General features: G+C 51.5%; 1 protein-coding gene across 11 annotated transcripts in view; it reads right to left on the bottom strand.

Moving 5' to 3' along the window:
- Positions 1-17,509, bottom strand: part of NAV1 (neuron navigator 1) — a 246,071-nt gene that overhangs the window by 119,440 nt on the left and 109,122 nt on the right. The window lies entirely within an intron of this gene.

Genomic DNA, 17,509 nt, shown 5'->3' with positions numbered 1-17,509 from the left:
CTACCTAGGGAAGCTAGTGAAATAAGCAAATGAACAGGGGTGGAGGGTGCAGGGCGGGGGGGGGGGGGGGGAATATGAGGCAGATGCAGATAAATGCAACCTTGCAATAAATTCACAAGACATTCAGCGCAGCATGAAGAAACGTGGTTAGGAAATGCCTGGGACGCACTGAAGACAAAGTTTCACGTGTAGTTAACAAGAGAAGAGGGCTTATACTACAAATATCCAAAATGGATTAACAAATCTCCAAAGGCTGAAAGTATTTTGTCCTATAGTTTAATCAGACTGCTTTCCCAACACCTTGACTAAAGAAATGTGTGTTTTGATGGGGAGTTTGGGGAAGGGCTGATCAGGAGGAGAAATACTGAAGGGGCAGGGATGAGGGCAGCAAGACAATGGCCTGAGAAAAGTGAGTTCTTGGGGGGTTAAGAAGAGGGGCAGACACAGGGGTAGGTGAGGGATGAAGGTGGTAAGGACAAGCACCATGATTTTACTTAGGGTTAACATGACTCCCTCCCCTCTAGGCGGGCAGCGCAGGTTGTTTGTACATTTCCCCACCCTCTTCTCTGGCTCTGGCCAGGTGAGTGTGGAATAAAATCATGAGCTGAGGACATCATGTCCTGTTGATCTGCGTAAAAGTCTCAGGCACTCTTTACAGGGACATTTTGCAGAAAGCAAGCTTAGAGTTCAGTGGTATTTTAGTTCACAGTGGCCTTAAAGACATGCAGCTAACAGCCTCCCCATGTACCCATCAGGTATCACTATTCCAGCTCAGGACGTTCTGAAGGATAGACTGGGGACAGAGTGGATTTGAAAAGCATGGAAGGCTTGGATTCTACTTCTGCTGCTAATTGGCTATTTCCTGGACCTGTTCCTCGTTTATAAAATGATCTGAAAGCCATTTCAAGTTGATGGGCTCTGTTTAGAGTCATACACATGCCTTGATTGTCACTGCAGGGAAAGGAAGCACTGGCTGCTGGGCCAAGGGGGACAGGCAGGGCTGTCACTGAAGATTCTGCTATAGGCAGTAATGCATCGCAGACAGTCTGGCCTCACACTAGGAAGTATCAGGTGTTCGGGGAACCAGATACAGGGGGAAATGAACAGAAACACCCAAACATGGGGTAATGGACACCTTGGCGAGGATTACAGGCTGTTTCCTACAGAGCATCACCTCCGGGGAAGTTGAGAGCTAATTTGCCTCACAGCCCCAGGGGTAAGAGATATACAAGTCTGGAAATGCTGCACATCTATGATGGGACAGGCCCGGGTTTCTCTAAACTCAATTAAATTTAGCAAACTTTTGTGTGCTTGCAATACTGTTTCTCAGCCTTTGGAGTGCAGTCTTTGGCTCAACCGTGGAGATTGTGATTCAGGAGAAATGGGGTCTTAAAAAGCTGTAGAAAGGAAAGGATAGAATGAACCACGTGGTACTAGATTGGAGCTAGAAATATCAGCATTGACTAATGTTTTTTATGTTAATTATAAATACAATTATGCCTATGTGTGTATACACGTTAATATATCCTAGCTCTGTCCACTGAGAGGGTTTAGAAGCAATGATACCCCAGTAGCCATGAGCACACACAGCACCCAAATCTTGGTTTCTAATACCATCTTTCAATTAAAGGAACAAGGGCTCCTTGGAGAAATAGCTGTTTCTTGGACTGAGGCAGGAATGTACAAGATGAGTCTGGAGCATCCTTATAGGGCCAAAAAGCAAGAAAGGAAAAAAAAAAAAAAAAAAGATGAGGGTGGGCACCTGGGTGGTTCAGTCAGTTAAGCATCAGACTTCAGCTCAGGTCATGATCTCATGGTTCGTGAGTTCAAGCCCTACATCAAGCTCTCTGCTGTCAGCACAGAGACTGTTTCGGATCCTCTGTCCCCATCTCTCTTTCCCTTTCCCAGCTTGCTCTCTCTCTCTCAAAAATAAATAAACATTAAAAAAGTGTTTTTTAAGTATTTAAAAAAAGATCAGGGTATGTCAAAGGGGTGCGAGTACCAACTGAAAGAGCTCCGCCAACGGGCAACACTGAAATACTCTAAACAACAAATTTGAAAATGCAGTATTAGATCATAACCCAGAGTACAAAACATCCTGAGTACATACAGACCTAAGCAAATAAATGGAGAAGCATATACAAATCTCCTACTCAGAAGAATTTATGTAGATATTCACCCCTACTTCGGAATGTGGACTCCCCATAGTCACTTCCTTCTGAAGAGTACAGTATGGAAAGAGGAAGAAAAGAGTAACTTTGCAGTGGGGAACTTTACAATCACTACTCTAGTTAGATGATCAAGGTCAACACCAAAAATGACAAGCCACGTGTGTATATACCCTTCATATGAGGTCACGAGAATGACACTCTACCTCTGTGGTCTTCACCCCCAGAACCCATAAAGCCCATCTAACCACGAGAAAAACATCAGACCAATGCACAGTGAAGGACATTCTACAAAGTACCTGACCAGCGCTCCTCCAAACTGTCAAGGCTATCAAAAATAAGGAAATTCTGGGGCGCCTGGATGGCTCAGTCGGTTAAGCGTCCGACTTCGGCTCAGGTCGTGATCTTGCGGTCCGTGAGTTCGAGCCCCGCGTCGGGCTCTGGGCTGACAGCTCAGAGCCTGGACCCTGCTTCGGATTCTGTGCCTCCCTCTCTCTGACCCTCCCCCGTTCATGCTCTGTCTCTCTCTGTCTCAAAAATACATAAACGTTAAAAAAAAAAGTTGTTAAAAAAAATGAAAAGAAAATAAGGAGATTCTGAGAAGCTGACATGGTCTAGAGGAGCCTAACAAGGTCTGATGACTAAACACAATGTGGTATCCTGGATGAGATCCAGGAACAGGAAAAAAAAACATGAGGGAAAAACTAAGGAAATACAAATAAAGCATGGCCTTTAGTTAGTAACGATCAGTATCGGCTCATCAATTGTAACAAACGTACCACAGTAAATGTGAGAAATAGGGGAACCTGGGTGTGAGGGGTATGGCAACTCTCTGCAATATCCTTGCAACTTTTCAGGAAATTGAAAACTATTCGAAAATTAAGTTTATTAGAAAATAAAAAACGACACTGATGATTCAGAGGCACCGCCAGGGTGATCTATCATGTGGAAGAAACGGAAGAGAATACAGTCATGAGCGAGTGACACAGTCCTTGTCATCAAGGTGCACAGAGTCTGATCAGAGACAGAATGGGGGATTGCTGCCAGACAAGCAGACAAAAGAGCGAAAATAAAGTTTCCACGGATGCGTGCTGTCAGAAGTACCGTTCATGGCTGAGGGCAGGGGGACAATCAAGAAAAATATTTTTTTAATTTTTAAATAATTTATTTTAGAGAGAGAGTGTGTGCAAGCCAGTGGGGGCAGAGGGGTGGGGTGGGGGTGGGGAGAGAGAGAGAGAGAGAGAGAAGCACAGAACCCAATTCAGAGCTCGATTCCACGACCCCTGGGATCATGACCTGAGCCGAAACCAAGAGTCAAACACTCAACGGTCTGAGCCACCCAGGCGCCCCAACCAAGAAAAATATTTTTAAAGGATGAGTGAGATTTTTACAGGTGAGGATGGAGGAAGTAGATCTTTTCAGCCTCAGAATATGGGTTGATCAAGACACAGAGGCCAGAAAACGGGGGGCAGACTCTGAGAACCACAAGGTATCCACCTTGTCCAAAGGCTGGGCAGTGTTCCACACACGGTTCCATGGACCACTGGCCCTACAGAATATTCTGCCATAATAGGGCAAATTCTGCATACCGTTAACCCATTCCTAGGGAATCATAAGGCCGATGAGTATGTGGTGAAGTCCTACAATAAAGAAACCTGTTTAACCTTGGCAACCAAGAGTTCCCTAGATTTATGTGACCACAGATCTTTTATTTTCAAGTAATGTCAATTAACAAGTTTCACACAACTCCCTCAGGGAAATGTCAGCAGACAGTCTGGGTAAGGAAGAGAACACAGCAGCTAGAAAGGTAGGAATGTACAACTGCCGGGGGCCTTGAATGTTGGGATAAGAAATCAGAATGTCATACAGTGGGGAACCACTGAGGGCCACTGTGCTGGGGAGGGAGGGACAGGGTCTCAGCTGTGCACCAGGAAGGCACCCCCTGAGCAGTGTGTGTGGATGAACCAGAAGAGAGGGGGACAGCAGAGACAAGAAGCATTCACAATGGAATGATGGTCTGAATTAAGACAATGGCTGTGGATGGGGGATGGAGAGAAGGATGTGATTATTTCAGAGGTAGAGGCAAACAGACTTGATGAGTGATTGAATTGAGGGACGGGGTCAGGGGCCAGAGAGGGAGAAATGAAGAGGAATGGGGAAGAAATCACGGTGCCAGGGACCTCACAGCCTGGTGGTCTGTATCAGGCCTTCTCCATCCTTCTACTCCTTTCTCCATCCCAGCCTAGAGTGACATCTCCACACCCCCACAGGCAAAGGACATAACAAAATAATAAAAACATTAGCGTTGGATTGTAACTCAGAGTATAAAACAAACACCAATGAGTATATATCCATATAAATCAGTGACTGAATAAATAAATAAACGGGGGAGAAAAGACCAATCTCCCAACTAATTTACAAGTTACGATCTGCACAATAATGCAGAATCTGTACCCCATGACCCACCCACTCTTTAGAGCACTTCAAACCAAAGCCTCCCCCAAAGTCAAGGCGTGGTCTTTCCAGTCAGGAACCAGACACCTGTTCAAACCCCTTTTCTACCGCTGACTAGCCGGCTGACTTCGAGCAAGTTGCCCGACCTCTCGGCCTCAGCTTCCTCATCTGCAGAAGCAGGGCAATAATAATTGCCGTTTTGTAGGCTCATTATGAGGAATTGACACATGTAAAGTGCTTAGAATAGTATCTGGTAAGTATAGTATACAGTAAGTATCAGTAACTATCCTGACTTGGAGGGGGGAGGGGGGTCAGGACGTGGGCTTTGCAAGGAAGAAAGGAGCCTATGGCCCCCTGGAGGGGGTTAATCACAAACTGCTCTCAGTAGTGGAGGTGCTCAGGGCTGGGGTTCAGAGTCTGAGGCAGAGAAATCAGGACAAGGGTTTCCTTTCTCTTTATGGGGTAGAAGCCGCTCATTTGCATCCGGCTACCTCACTTCCCCAGATGCACACCGGTAATTAGAGGACTAGGGTTCCTTACTGTCCTAACACCTCCGGGCCCTCAGGGGGATGAGTTGTGAATGAAACCACAGCCGGGCTTTGTGAGCAGGAAGGTGCCGGAGAGGGCCAGCTGGTCTCCCTCTGCCTCAATTGGCCGCTTTCTGCCCTCAGGCTCTGGAGGTTGGCTCCCGGCTACAGATGAGGGGGGCGCCCCAAGACCCCCCCCCAGCAACCTGACCACCTCCTCCCTTCTGGGTCCCCTGGACCTTTGTCTCCACGAGGGCCTCCCCCTCCCCAGCATCCGGTGCCTCAGCAGGAAGCAGATGGAGAGGAGGGGCTGCCAGACCTCTCCCTCTGCCCAAGGGATCTCTCAAAGGCGCTCTGGCAGGGTCCTTCTTCCTCCAAGCTTTTTTGTCGGCACTGATGCTCTTGAGTCTGGGCTGGGAGGGGAGGACAGAGGGAGAAGGAGGTGTGTCCTTGAGTCTGAGCTAGTGGTGGTGAGTGGGTGGTAAGAAGCAATGAATTAACAGGGATGAATGGAGCCTGGGACTTTGGAAAGCAGCCTCTTTTGTTGGAGGCTGGATGAAGTCAGACAGCAGAAAAAAATATTGCCGATAAAGTTATTCTTTTTCACTGGGTTTCCTCCTCCTTAAAGGGGGCTGAAGTCACTAAGAGACCCATTATAGGAGAAGAGTTAAGAGTTCAGGGTTCAAACTCTGGCTGCACTGGTTACCAACTCTGTCACCTCCAGTAGAGTGCTCACCTTTTCTGTGCCTCGCCTTCCTCATCTGTAAAATGGGGGCAAGAGGTGTAGAGAAGACTGAGCAAATTACGATATGTGAGGCGCTGAACACTGCAAGCCCTCGAACACACTGGCTGTTGCCAACTTTAGTCAGAGGCCTCCACGGAGAGTTCAGGAAGGCCTGCTTCAACAGCAGCAGCCTACGCTGTGAGGCAAGAGGCCTGGCTTCCTCTCCCCACGTTGCCACAGACTGTCACCACCTCAGTTCATAACGCAGCTCCCCCGTCTGTCTAATGGGGTACTAACACTTGTCCCTCCTGCTTGATAAGGGTGGTGTGAGAATAATGAGGCCATGTGGCAGGATACGTTTCTGAGATACTCTCTACTCCGCTCCCCAGCAAGGCCCACAGGTGACAAAACTCCTAACTCAAGAACATGGACGGGTTAGGGTAGGAGCTGAACCAGCCAGAGGACGTGGTAGAATTACCAGGCTGTGAAGGAGGGGATCTTAGAGGAAAGGAACGGACCACTTGAGAAGCAGAAAGGGGGCAGAACTCTCCAGAAGTATACCTCAAAGAGGCCAGTGAGGCCCAGGAGCAGGCAGTCAGATGCCCTCCCATGTGCTGGGGAAGGAGAGAGGAAGGGGGGCACGTGCTCCACACCACCCCTCCCCCCCCCCCCGCCAGCCTTGGCAAAGAGGTCCTGTCCCACTATGGTAGCACTGGAGAGCCACTGGCCTCTGAAGGCCACGGTGGGTCTGGGTGCCAAGGACATCTGCAGGGACCACATCAGAGCAGTCCTAGCCTATTTTCCAAGCCCCACCGAAGCCTTCCTGACCCTGGTGCAAGCCTGGGGGCTGGGGGAAGAGGTCCCGCCGCTCCAGTGGCGGGGGCGGGGGTGGGGGGCTCAGAATCATAATTAAGTTGATTTAAAGACAAGCAAGAATGGGATGTTTCCTGAATGCCTGAGTTTGTGGACTGACATTCATATCTATCACACACAGGTTCCAAAGTTTAAAAAGTGTGGAGTGCCAGAAACACAGTACATGACATGATTATTAATTACCTAATTATTTTGGTATAAAAATGCTTGGCAGGAGGAGAATAGGAAAGGTTCATCAAGGCCAGCAGGGGTGTGGGCTGGAGCCCCTGAGAGACCATGCTTACCTTTCAGCAGGGCTGACTAGACGTGGTGGACGGAACAGCGGAAGACCCACTAGGGACCCTGGCCTTGCCCACTCAGGTGAAATTATTCCTCGCAATTCAGCTTCCTCCAGCCACTTTCCGCAATGTGTGGCCTGCTTGACCTTCCTGGGGCTCCCTGATTCCTCCCTCCCCGCCAGCGGGAGCACTGTGCCTGTGCCTGGAAGTCTCCTCGGCAGCCCCGGGCAGCTGCACTGAAGTCTGGTGAAGGAGACAGGGGAGAGAAAGAGACAAGAGTCCCTGAGCCCAGAAAACAAGCTCAGCCTGGCTGAAGTAAGTGGGATTCTCAGGAGGGAGTCAGACTCTCTCAGAGTAACGTTTCCTCTTAAGTGGCACAGGGAGGGGGACAGCCACGAGGACACCAAGGTCTCCACACTGTGGCCCTTCCAACTTCCCCAGGGGACCTCTCTGGGAACCGCCCTGCATCTCCTTTCTCCTCATGTGCCTGCTCTGGCCCAGAGGCCGCTGGGGTCTTCGAGACACCCAGGGTACCAGCGAGGTCTCTCAGCAGCCCTATCTCAGAAAGAGGGGCTGAGGGGCACCTGGGTGGTTCGGTCAGTTAAGCATCTGACTTCCCCTCAGGTCACGATCTCACGGTTCGTGGGCTCAAGGGCCGCATCGGGCTCTGTGCTGACAGCTCGGAGCCTGGAGCCTGCTTCAGATTCTGTGTCTCCCTCTCTCTCTCTCTCTCTCTGCCCCTCCCCTGCTCGTGCTCTGTCTCTCTTCCTCAAACATAAATACACATTAAAAAAAATTTTTTTAAACACTGGCCCACCTTGAGAAAAGGGAACTGGGGGAAGGAGACGGAGGGAAAGGGATGATGATATTTAAACAGGCAAATTCCCCTGGTATGGATAAAACAGAAATAAATACCTGGCCAACCGCCTCGCTTATGCTTTATTATAAATTAAGGCTAAATGACAGCAGTGTTTACAGAGCAGCTCCCTTGAGGGGGGGGCCCGGGTTCAAGTGCATCATGTATTTCTCCAGCCAGTCCACAGAGTGAGGACTTTTATCTCCCCACTGTGGTGCTGAGGACGCTGAGGCTGGCTGGTCCCAGCCTTGTGACAGGAAGGGCCCTGTCAGAAAGGAGACAGCAAGTGTAGGAGGGGGCCGGGGCAGGGGATTCAGGGAGAGGGGACAGGCAGCAGAAGGACATCAACTTTGCTGCTGTCGTAGCGTTGTCAAGAAGCAGATTTGGCCCAGAAAGATACCGTTAGACATTCACCAGAGAAATGGAAGAAATGTTTTGCTGTGGAGGCTCCTCTGTGGGCATGCTCGATACCAGCCCCGACCCGGGTCCTGGAGAAGCCCCCCACCATCCCAAAGAGGACCCTGAGAAGGAAACAGAGCAGAGTCACGGGCAGCGTGGCACTGCCACAGATGGTCCCCCGCCACTCTGCCCCTCTGCTGAAACCCCTCCCCCCAAATACTTTTTGGTTTTAGGCAAGTTTCCATAGCAACCCAAGTCCCTATCAGCCAGAGGGTTACCATGGAGACTTAACTTGGCTGCGGGTCCACAGCTAAGGAGGGCCCTTACACCTTATCTGTCAAGCAAGGCTCCGGAAAACCAAGGGAAGGGAGGACCGAGGCCTGAGCTTGCCTCGGGCCCCAGCGGCCTGGACCGACCGTGTCTGCCAGGCCAGGCAGGGAGGCCTTGGAGCAGTGCTGAGCCGTGTCCCCCACAGGACCCAGAAATGTTGGCTCTGGTCCTTTCTCCCCTGGTTTTCCCTCCAAGGTACTGCCTGACCTGGGTTTTCAGATGAGGCGCACCTTCTCCATAGCCATTTTGTCCAAGGCCTGCTCTTCCTCCTTCGAAGAATTCTTCTCCACTTAGCTCGACTCCTCCACATTCTCTCAGTATTTATAGACTCAGCTGACACAGTGTTCACAGAACTTATGATCAACAGTCCCACATCGAGGCTCTGGGAGGACTGGTATTCACCTGCTGTGTGCCTCGCGTGTGCCCACTGTGGCCGCATCCATTCTAGCTGCCTGATGCCCACACCTGCCCTGGTTGGCGGGCCTTGCCTTCCCATCAGACTGGTGGCTCTCTGATGCAGGGCCTTTTTCTTTGCTTTGGATTTCTGCCTTGGGCTTAGGTGAGGAAGCAGAGGGCTGGGAGTGGCCGGTGACGATGGGCTTGACACGCCTGGTTGTAAAAAGGAGGGGGGACGTGAGGTCAGTTCACACTTTTGGGGGGGCCGACAATCCAGTCTACGGATAACGAACAGCTGCTTCGCTGTTTCTCAGTCTCCCTTGCTCCCTGCCTCCCATTTCACCGCTCACCAGCTACTATGCCAAGGGAAGAGAGCAGAAACGAAATCTGATAAGTGTGTGCCTCCCACGACCATCTCTTACAAACCAACTCTCGCTTCGATCCTATATGCCACGGCCCGTTTGTGGGGCCCTGCCTGCCCACGTGCCGGAAGCGGTGGGCTCAAATCCTAGAAGCAATCCATCAGATGCGGGGACACGTTCTTATGGTGCCTTGAAATAAACTGTTAAGACTTTTGTTGCATTCTCACGGAGCCTAAAACAATAAATTTGCTAAAACACAGTGAAAGTGGTTAAGCTCGCTCTTTTCTTTTTTTTTTTTTAGCCTGCAAAAAGTGTTATGTTTAAAATTAATAGCAGGTTGTGTGTGTGTGTGTGTGTGTGTGTGTGTGTGTAAGAGACTAAAGTCAAGTCTTTTCTTTCCACTCAGAGAAGTCTTACTTGCTGAGTGACCAGTGGGCAGAGTTCTGCATCTGGGTCTAACAGGCACCCCTGAAGGGCTTTCTTTTGTCTCTGATCTGCACTGGTCTGTGTGTGTCCACAGGGCAGCCAAACTTGTCCGTCTGCCAGGCTGTGGATTCCCAGGGCCCAGTCTGTGTTATAGATTCATCAGGCCTGCCTTCTAGAAGTACCTGAAGTCAGTCTCCAGCTGTAGGGATACGGGCTGCTGGCCTTCTTTTTTATTTTTTACACATCTTTAGAAAATGTTTATTTATTTTTCAGAAAGAAAAAAAGCACAAGCAGGGGAGGGGCAGAGAGAGAGGGAGACACAGAATTTGAGGCAGACTCCAGGCTCTGAGCTACCAGCACAGACGGGACTCGAACCCACGAACTGTGAGATCACGACCCGAGCCAAAGTCAGATGCTTAACTGAGCCACCCAGGCACCCGGGGCTGCTGGCTTTCTTAAAGCATCATGACTATCTCCTGAGAGACCACCTAGCTTCTGTGGCATCTTGGCAGTCAGCATAGCTCAGTGGTTGGGCATGTAGTGTCTGGGGTCCTGTCACTTAACCTCTCCGTGCCTCAGTTTCCTAGCCCATAAAACGCGAATTATGAGGACAATAATATCTATCTCAAAGCGTGCTTGTAAAGATTAGCTGAACTATTATACATAAAGCCCCTAGAACAGTGCCTGGCACAAAGAAAATGCTCTATTACCCCAAGTTACAGTAAAGCATCCTGACACCTAGTTCCCAGGGACCTTCTGTGCTGGGAAAGAAGGTCCTTTTAGGCCAAGGCTTTTCAAATCACAGACTTTAATTGTTTTGTGGATCATGAAATCAGTTCAGTGGACTGCAACCAACAACGAAAAAGCGAAGACCATCTACGATAGAACAACACCAAGTACGTTGGGCATAGTCAGTATTGTTTCACAGAACTTTCGACACAATACGTACACACTGGATTTGCTCGAAAATGTATTTCTTATTGGGGGTTGAGATAAGAGGTTAAAATGCATGGCTTTAGGGTGTTGCCAGTTAATGACCACCTCAGTGTGAGTGAGCTCAGGGTTCGATGCTGAGAGAAAGTGGGGAAGGAAGAGCTAGGAACACTCTGACAGACTACAGGATACCACTCATAGGGTGAGGGTGGGAAAGAGGACGTGGAAGCTTCAGGATGGCAGCGAGGGTCTTGTCATTTGACCGAAGCTGAGCCTGTTCCCCATGGAGGACTGGAAAAGCCTCCTTTGAACGAGTTTTACCCCAAGACAGCTCTATGTTACTTGCCAGAGATAAAGGCGGGCATCCACGATATGACCAGTGGCCTGGTTCCCCATGGGAACTAGCAGACAAGAGCCCCTTTGTGGGCCAGGTCTGCTGACTGGACTGCAGGGAAACTCGGAGAGAAACATGCACTGCCTGCAGAGGCCTCGGCTCATCCTCCCATCCCACCCCTGCATGCCCCCGGCTCTGTGTTGTGTCTCCCAGGGACGCCGTGCGTTACAAGGAATTTGCACACCCATGACCTCATCTGGTCCCTCCAACGGCCAGAAAGGGTGGGGAAAATATGAACCCCTATTTAGAAGAGACAAGAAAACCTGAGGCCCCCGGGGGCCAAAAGATTTGCTCAAGGTCATACAATAACGGTTGGTCTCATATAATAACAGTACGGCCTCCCCGTTAGTCCAGCAGAGTTCCCTTTGCCCACCGTGCACAGAGGTGTATGTAGATGGGATGGGGTAGGAGGCAGGAAAGGGGGAAGGTGTCAGCTTTCCCAGCATATCTGGAGCTCCTCAGTTCAGTCCATAAAAGGAAGGTATGGAGAGGGGAAATACCAGCCCAGCGAGGCGGAATGCTGACCTTTAGCACTTGGTTATATCCCGGGAAGATGACAAAATCCCTAAGGGCAGGGGCCTTTCTACACTTCTGCTGTCATCCCACAGCATCCAGCGCGGTCCTGGGCTCAGGGGTACGTGTTGCCCACTGCGGTGAAGAAAGCAGGCCCTTTGGAGGTCACCTGCAGCTCTTATAACTGGGCACACTGGGACGGAAACAGCATCACAGCTGCCCTAACAGCGCCCCGGTTTGCTAACCTTGCCTCTGAGGCCGTAGGCGGGATGGGTGTTCCGGCCACACCACTGGTGCCGCCATCACCAACAGCATCACCACGATCACCTCCACTGCTGCCACCAAAGCGTCACCAAAACCATCACCATCATTGCTGCTGCCACCACCACAACCATCACCATTCCCACCACGTCGCTGCTACCACTGCTACCATCACGGTCACGACCACATCTGCCTTCTCAGGGCACTGACTGTCCCTCCCCCTTCCTTGAGTTCAGCCTGTGTTAATCTCACAGGTCCTACGTTCAGCTGAGCTTTCCTTTTCTACATTTTTTTAATGTTTATTTGAGAGAGAGAGTGAGCATGCGCGCACGCGTGCGAGAGACAGAGAGAGAGAGAGAGAGAGAGAGAGAGAGACAGGCGGCGGGGGGGGGGGGGGGGTGAGGATCTGCAGCAGGCTGTGTGCTGACAGCAGAGAGCCCGATGCGGGGATTGAACTCATGAACTGTGAGATCATGACCTGAGCCGAAGTCGCTTAACCGATGAGCCACCCAAGTGCCCCGATGAACTTACCTTTTGTAAGGTAACTGGAGGATTTTGTTGTTAAATTTCTGTGCTTTGCCCATAAGAAACTTTTGTATTTAGGCAAAATGAGGCACTCCTGTCCCTTTCCCCAGAATGTCTCTGGTCACTTATTCAGCCTCTCCTCTTCAGCTCCCTCTCTGGAGCCTGCAGGAGACCCATTCACTGCCCTCCAGTGCCCACTATCTGCACTGCCTGCTCCCTACCTCAGGCCACTTCTGCGTCTCCTGGATGTCTCCAACTGGGGCCCTGTTGCTCTTGCCTCCTATATTCTCCCACAGCAACCTGAGTCGCTTTTGAAAACCACAAACCTGATGTCACTCCTCCCACTTAAAACCTTTCCCGTCTTTCCATTGGACGTAAGGACAAAATTCGTTTAAAACACTGCCTAGTATACAGTAGATGACCAACACATTTGGTGGGAGGAGGGGGTCTCCGTATGTTGAGGGCACTGGCCTGATGGTAGCCATGCCTGGACTCTTAACCATGATACTGCGTGGGCTCCCTCAGCCCCGGCCCGGGACACCTCTAGGGCCAGCCACACTTAGGCACCGGTCTTGTGTATTCTCTAGAAAACCACAACCAAGGACCTGATTCTGATATCGCTTTGCCTGTGGCTCTGCTCAGCGGAGTCAGGAAGCAGACGCGATGAAAACAGACTCCAGCAGTCGAGGGAGAGCACGATGATGAAGATGGGGCTGCGAGGGACGCAGGTGAGGCAAGAAGGTGTAGGGACAGGAGTCTGGAAGGGCTGGCAGGGCCGGCTAGGCAAGGGGACCGGGATCCCCCACCACAGGGGTGGCTCCAAAGCCACAGTCACCCCTCCTCTCACCAGCCTTCCGAGCAGCTGGGTTTGGGGTCATGATGACCCCTGGGACATCCCAGCCCCACTTCACCTCCCCATGGAGTCTCAGTTCCTGGGTGACTTTCATGACAGCACCCACACGGGGGAGCGGGGAGGGGCTCGGGTGCAGGCAGAGAGACCCCAGGAGGAAAGCCGGGCCTGGGCAGTGTGTGAAGAGGGATGGACAGGGGGAGCTGAGCGGCCCCTGCCCACGGCAAGCCGTGCTACGTGCCAAGGTTTTTAAAGTGCCCACGAGCAAACATCACGTTTCATCCTAAAAAAAAATCACCCCATGAAGAGGCAGCAGAAGCACAGCTCATTTCTATCTGAGCACGAAGCCTGCTAAAGCCATCAGAGTAGGGGTGTTGGGGGACTTGGGGGGGCGGTGAGGCTGGGGGAATGCGAGCCTCCCGGCTCTGGGGCTGAAATACCAAACCCTGGTCGGCCTGCTGTTTGAGCGTGTGGCTTGGACTTCTGCAGACATGACCTCATTCTCCTGCCTCCTGCTGTTACCAGCCTCATTTTTCTGAGGAGGGAAACTGAGGCGGCCTTCCAGACCCCAGGAACACTCAGCCAGAAGAAGACATAGGCTCCATGGTTTCAATGCCTCACGCTGAGCCCATCGGGCCCAGAATTTCCTGGCCTGTGAGGGTCCTCTGGTCAGTCAGACTGGCCCTTCACATGCCTGGCTGGGGCCTCCGTCCTCCCTCCTCAAGGGAATGGCATTTCCTCACATGTGGGACATTTGCCAGAAGAGGTTCCCTCAACCAGCCCCACAACCAGGGAGAGCCAGCTCTGACGGCCCCTCAGGTTTCACGGAGAGATTATATGAGTCTCCGTGGGTGGGAAGAACTGTGGAGTGACTTTTAAAAGCATATTTATGAGGTTTCAAAGCCACAGGGAGAGAGAGGTGCGTTTGTTACTTGACCCTAAAACCTCAGCAGACACAGTTTAAAAAAACTGATGGGTCAGCCAGCAGCAGCCACTGGCTAAAGTGTCGCTGTGACAGGCAACGTCCTCCTCCTCCTCCCTTCCTGGGTTGACCTCCCAAAATAAGAAGCATCGCGGGACAGGAATACAAGTTGGGAGACCTGGATTTGGGTCCTGGATCTGCCACTCATTGGTTGGGTGACCTTAGGCGAATTTTGCCTTTCGGTACCTCAGTGCCCTCAACTTTTAAATGGGACTGGGTGATGAGGACTGGTCCCTGGGGTCCCTCCAGGTTCTGACACTCTAAGAACCGCCTGGGTCTCCACCCCCTCCTCTCTGTGAAGAGTACCTACCGGCAGAGACATCTCGTCCCACTCCTCCACTTCAAGGATCTGCTGGGAGTGCCACGCCGGGATGTCCTAACTTTAAAGCCTGAGGAACGGACGGCATGACTAAACTTCAGTGCGGGAAAGTGCTAGGCCAGGAGTCAGAAGACCCGCAATCCTCAAATCTGAAGGCCCTCAACATCTCTGGCCAGGAGGAAGCTGAGAGTGAGAGGGAGCCCCCGCCGGCCTGACCAGGAGAAACGCAGAACGTCCAGGACCCCTGCTCTGCTTCTGCCTCCTTCTCCAGGTTACAAGGGGGGCGATATCCTCCCAGCAAGCCACAAGCCGAGCATTTCCAGGGCCCCAGGGACGGGCGTGGACAGAGATGTCACTGGCTTCCTTCATGCGTCATTCCTGGGTCTCTATCCTAAAAGCAAGCTCTTAGAGTCTAACCTCAGTCCTTCTTGCTACTATCATTTTTCTTTTGATCTCTCCTCCGTGGATATAAAGGACAGTTGCTTTGCCGCCCTCACACACCATCCCCCACCCCATCTGTCTTTCCTCCCAGACTTATGTTTCCTACACTCAGAGCGGCTTGAGATAATATATAATTTTTTTTTTTTTGTAAGGAGGGAAGCAAGACAAGAGTGGGTGTGGGGACAGATTCCCTTCCAATTATGTCTGGCTCAGGCTGATGCGAGTGTCAGTCTGCATTCCCTGAACACGTAGGAGCTGAGAAGCAAGGAGGCAAGAGATAAAGAGGTGCCGGCCACCCCAGCCTCTGCCACGGGCGGACCCAAGGAGCCTGGGTGGCTGGGCACGGAGGGGTCGGGAAGGTGGCCTGTGTGGGGATCTGGAGCCCCATTCTCTCAGTTCTGCAACCTGTTCCCTCGGGCCCCGGATCCCCATCCAAGCGGGCCTTACCTTTGATGCGCGGCCTTCACCTGCCCACTCAGAGCTCCCCGCTCCTTCGCTTTTTACACGTGAGTTTGAGGAATGGAAACCGATACCAGTGATAGTCAAAAGAGACCAAAAGAAACCAGAAAAGTAAAACTGTTATCCCCGAAATCTCAAGGAGTGTAGTTCAAGACAGATGGTTTTTTTTTTTTTTTTTTTTTTTTTACCTCTAACATTGGCACAGATAATAGAGAGATGAGCGTGTTTGCAGTGCGGGCGGTAGAAACTCCAAACCTCAGCAGGTTTGCTGTCAGGCTGGGAGTGGGCAGGAGGCACGGGCAATTCTGCCCTTTAATGAAGAGTCTCACACAGTGTGACTGCAGAAAAGAAGCTGGGAGTTCTGAGCACACAGCCTGGTTTCACGCTGGTCTATCAGCCAAGGAAGGAGGGATGATGACCCAGCTGTCCTCAGGAGGGAAGGCCCTCCCTCTATCTGCCCACCTATGGCTCTTACCCTCACACAGATCTGTGGCAGTGGCTGAGGCAGTGCAGAGGGGCCTGGCTGGAGGATGCCCTGAGCACAGCCAAGCCAGAGGGTTGGGAGAATGCAGGGTGCGCTTTGGAGAGGGGAAGGTGGGGAAGGAAGAAATGTGGGTGGGAGGATGCTGGCGTCTTTTAATCAAATGCAAATTTAAGGCAGACGGCATGCAAACTGACATGTCTAATTTTTGTGTCTGCAGTTTGGGCGGTGTTTGGAAAGAAACGAGCATCCTGGGGGAGATGCTTCCTGAGAACTTGCTCAGCACACACAGAAAAGACCTACAAACGAGTCATCTGGTGAACTAACTCAGCAGTGATGAGGCAGCACGACAGACGCAGGCCCCAAGAACACCAAAAGGAGAGAAAGGGGCATCCTGGAGATGATGGGCCTGGCCACAGGGGGAAGGGAGGAGGTGGGTGGGCTGGTGGGAGGCTAGTGGCAAACGGGGCAGTTGGGGGCATGCTAAGGCTCAGGAAGAAGGGCCCAGAACACAGGGATCCGAGGACAAACAGTCTGGGGCCTCCAGGCACAAGGGCTGAATCTCCCCCCACCAGAAGGGGAGCTCCCTGAGGGCAATACCCATGTTTCCCCACCTGACTGGTGGGTCCTTAAGCATAGAGCTGAGTCTCCCCCAGCAGAACAGGCGCTCCTGAGGGCAAGGCCTACGTCTCCCTGTCAGACTAGGGGCTCCCAGAGGACAGGGGTCATGTCTCCTTCCTCTACAACCTCATACACTGGGGGTGGACACACACAAATGAAATAATACTACAAAGCCTTCACTTACTGGGTGTCTGCAGGTGCCAGGCGTTGTGCTCAGTGCATTATGGACGTTATCTCATTCAATCTTGGTAGCAATCTTGTGAGATAGTATTATTTGGCATATTCAACAGGGGAGGAAAATGCAGCTCAGAGAGCATAACTGGCCCAGGGTCTCTAAGTTGGTTAATACACAGGCAGGATCTGAACTCAGGACTGACTCCATACTCTGTGCATTTGACCACTAGATTCTGTGTCCTTCCTCCCAGGACCCCAGGCGGGTAAGGGTGATGGCTTAGGATATACAGAGCTGCTGCAAACAGCTTGAGTTGAGAGGCTGGGGACTTTATGATTGTGATTCAGAGATAGAATTTCAGCAGGAAACCCAATCTCTATGCAGCATGTGAGAAAATGGCAGAAATCCAGCCCCTGCCCAGCCTTAGGCTAGCATGAGTTCCTCTGGCTCAGAATCAGGGCTAGATCCTCTGTGGCAAATTCCTTCCCATCCCCCACTGGACATCCCACCCCTAAAGCAAAGCCGGGGAGCCTCCCCTCACCCTAGCACTCTGGCCTCAGCCTCAGGCTTGTGGAAATAATGGGTTAGCATCAAACTCATCCACCTGTTCTCCCCTGAGATAAGGGAAGGAGCCAGGATGTCTTGGCCTCATTTCTCCCCAGATGTCCTTCCAGCTGTGTGTTAACAGGCCACTGGGGTGGATTTCATGCCTCAATCCTGGAAGGACCTTTCAAGGACCACCAGGCGGGCTGTGGGTCAACGCAG

Source organism: Felis catus, chromosome F1 (genome assembly GCF_018350175.1).
Source record: "Felis catus isolate Fca126 chromosome F1, F.catus_Fca126_mat1.0, whole genome shotgun sequence".
In the NCBI taxonomy this organism is placed as follows: domain Eukaryota; kingdom Metazoa; phylum Chordata; class Mammalia; order Carnivora; family Felidae; genus Felis; species Felis catus.
Note: the sequence above shows the minus strand (reverse complement) of the source record. Positions and strands in the feature narration are given on the sequence as shown.